This window comes from Trichomycterus rosablanca, chromosome 14, assembly GCF_030014385.1.
Source record: "Trichomycterus rosablanca isolate fTriRos1 chromosome 14, fTriRos1.hap1, whole genome shotgun sequence".
Lineage (NCBI taxonomy): Eukaryota > Metazoa > Chordata > Actinopteri > Siluriformes > Trichomycteridae > Trichomycterus > Trichomycterus rosablanca.
Genome location: NC_086001.1, coordinates 13,006,803 through 13,010,320, shown reverse-complemented (window position 1 = coordinate 13,010,320; position 3,518 = coordinate 13,006,803).

Sequence of the window (3,518 nt, the reverse complement as noted above, 5' to 3'; positions counted from 1 at the left end):
CCAAACTACACACAATTAAAACTCGCAATTAGACTAACAAGTAATTTGCATGCAGGTAAACAAACTGTCAGCACGCTTATTATATTTACCAGAATTAAAGATAGAATAAGCTAGCAACTACAGATAGCACCGAAGCTAATCTGCTCATATGACTGGCCGGTCCATTGACCAAACTAGCCGATAGGCTAACAAATGTTAGTTAGCCGAAAATAACATTTCAGATCAACCGTTATGATATTAATGATGACACCACTTTAAAATATCAAAACACGGTGTCGCTTCACTTTTTATACTGGTATATTACATATTATAAGCGATATTAATATTATTTTCTAAGTGACAAGGTTGGTTGGAATCGTAACCAAAAGACGATCCCTTGACAGTTGAGCAATGGGCGAATTTCAAAAAGCTACGTACTCACTCTATAGGAGCCCTACACAGAGTCTAACATAATACCCTACACACCCTACAAAGTGCACTATATTCTAAATAAAGAGAATGCAAGACTCACTAATAGACAGTGAGCCTGTGGTAGTGTAAACCAGCTTATTTTCAAAATAAAGGTTTTCACTTTATCTACTAATATCCACTTAATATATAAATAATAAAATATATACTTTTTACTGCTGTATTCCTCGACCACTTTATTAGGTACACCTATCTTGTATTGACATTTATTAGGTTAATTCATAAGCTGCACCAAGAATATATAGATAGATAGATAGATAGATAGATAGATAGATAGATAGATACTGTATTGATCCTTTGCAGGACATTTCTTTGTTACAGCAGCTCACATCAGACAACAACAACTTCTTATATACATACAACATACAACAATCACTAACTATAAAAACAAGCAATAAAAAAAAAAAATTAAGGTATGTTCCTACATGTAAACCCTTTTTATGGTGCACGCATAGCATACAAAATGTAGGTAAGTAAGTAAGTAAGTAAGTACAATTTATTTATATAGCACTTTTCACAGATAAGAATCACAAAGTGCTTTACAAAAACATTACATGACATAAAATATACACACACATCTATATAATAAAACACACAACAATGAAAACATCAAAAACATTCAACATCATACAAATGTTGCCACACAGCTAAGGGGGTCTGGGTTTGATTCAAGGCCAGGGTTCTTTCTGCCTGGAGTTTGTCATCACAATGTCCCTCTTCATCAAACAGAAGGACGCGTTTTTATTACCTCAATAATGTCCTTTAACCTTGTTAAAACTTTAATGTCTTAAAATTCTTTGTTAGTGATTATGATCAAGTTAAAATGGGCAGGTCTGACTGCACCTACACGGTGGCTTGGTGGGTAGAACTGTCGCCTCACAGCAAGAAGGCCCTGGGTTTAATCCTCAGGCAGGGCGGTCCGGGTCCTTTCTGTGCGGAGTTTGCATGTTCTCCCCGTGTCTGCGTGGGTTTCCTCAGGGAGCTCCAGTTTCCGCCCACAGTCCAAAAACATGCAGTCAGGTTCATTGGAGACACTGAATTGCCCTATAGTAGAATGGGTGTGTGTGTGTGTCTGCCCTGCGATGGACTGGCGCCCTGTCCAGGGTGTTACTGTGTGCCTTGCATTGAAAGCTGGGATAGGCTCCAGCACCTGCCCGCGACCCTAATTGGATAAGCGGTTAAGACAGTGAGTGAGTGACTGCACCTATTGAAAAGTATATGGAACAGTGGTCTTCACCAAAGGCGAGAACAATGTCACCTTATACCGAGATAAAATTTGGACAGATTATGTGATATAATCCAAGAACCACCAAACAGTCACGCATGCTTGACATAGCAATTGATTTAGATACTGCAATACAAGAAAAAAGCCCCTGCTACTGGTTTTTTGTGCATGTGATCAACTAAAAACCAGTTTTGTAGACATTTTTTGCACAGAGAAGTCACTATCTGTAGTCAATCATAGTCACAAATCAGAAATTCATAAACAATGACACAATTTAATTGCACTACAACCCCAAATCAGAAAAAGTTGGGACAGCATGGAAAATGCAAATGATAACAAACTGGTCAACCTCATTTCATTTATTAATAAACATCCATTCCTGCATTTCAGGCCTGCAACACATTCCAATAAAAGTTGGGACAGTAAAGCATTTACCACTTTGTAATGTTGCTATTCCTGTTCACCACACTTAAAAGACGTTTTGGCACTGAGGAGACCAAGTGATTTAGTGTTTCAGCTTTTATTTTGTCTCGTTCTTCCTGCAAACACGTCTTAAGATGTGCAACAGTACGGGGTCGTCGTTGTCTCATTTTTCGTTTCAAAATTCTTCACACATTCACTATTGGGGACAGATCAGGACTGCAGGCAGGCCAGTCCAGTACCCTTACCTTCTTCTTTTGCGGACATGCCTTTGTAATGTGTGCAGCATGTGGTTTTGCATTGTCTTGTTAAAAAATGCATGGACGTCCCTGGAAAAGATGACGTCTTAAAGGCAGCACATGTTGCTCTAAGATCTCAATGTACTTTTCTGCATGAATGCTGCCATCACAGAAGTGTAAATGACCTTTGCCAAGGGCACTGACACAGCCCCATACCATGACAGACCCTGGCTTTTGGACTTGTTGCTGATAACAGTCTGGATGGTCCTTTTTGTCTTTGGTCCTGAGCACACGGTGTCCATTTTTTCCAAAAAAAGACCTGGAATGCTGATTCATCTAACAACAATAGATGTTTCAACTGTGTGATGGTCCATCTTAGATGCCTCCGAGACCAGAGAAGTCGACGCCACTTCTGGACATGGTTAACATAAGGCTTCTTTTTTGGACAGTAAAGTTTTAAGTGGCATTTGTGTAACTCTGAATTGTAGTGCTGTATTGTAGGTTTGCCAAAGTAATCCCTCACCCATGTGGTTATATCAGCTGTGGCGGTTGAGTGGCGGTTCTTAATGCAGTGCCATCTGATGGATCAAAGATCACGGGCATTCAGTTTAAGCTTGCACTCTTGGCCTTTACGCGCTAAAGTTCCTCCTGATTCCTTGAATGGTTTAATGATATTATGCACTGTAGAGGGAGAAATATGCAAATCCCTTCCAATCTTTCTTTGAGGTTCATTGTTTGTAAACATTTCAATCATTTTCTCACACATTTGTTGACAAACTGGAGATCCTCTGATCATCTTTGCTCATCAAAGACTCAGATTTTCCTGGATGCTGCTTTTGTACCAAACCATGATTACAATCACCTCTTCACATCACATGTTTGGAATCACATCATTATTAAATTTTTTCACCTCATCACTAGCCCTAAACTGCCCCATCCTAACTTTTTTTGGAATGTGTTGCAGGTCTGAAATGCAGGAATATATGTTTATTATGTTTATTATGTTTTATGTTTATTTTTAATGAAATGAAGTTGAGCAGATAAAACATGAAATATCTCAGGTTCATCCTGTCTGCAATAAAAAAAAAGTCAAAGTAAATGTAAGGAACACTATTTTATTTTATTTGCATTTTCCATACTGTCCCAACTTTTTTTGATTTGGGGTT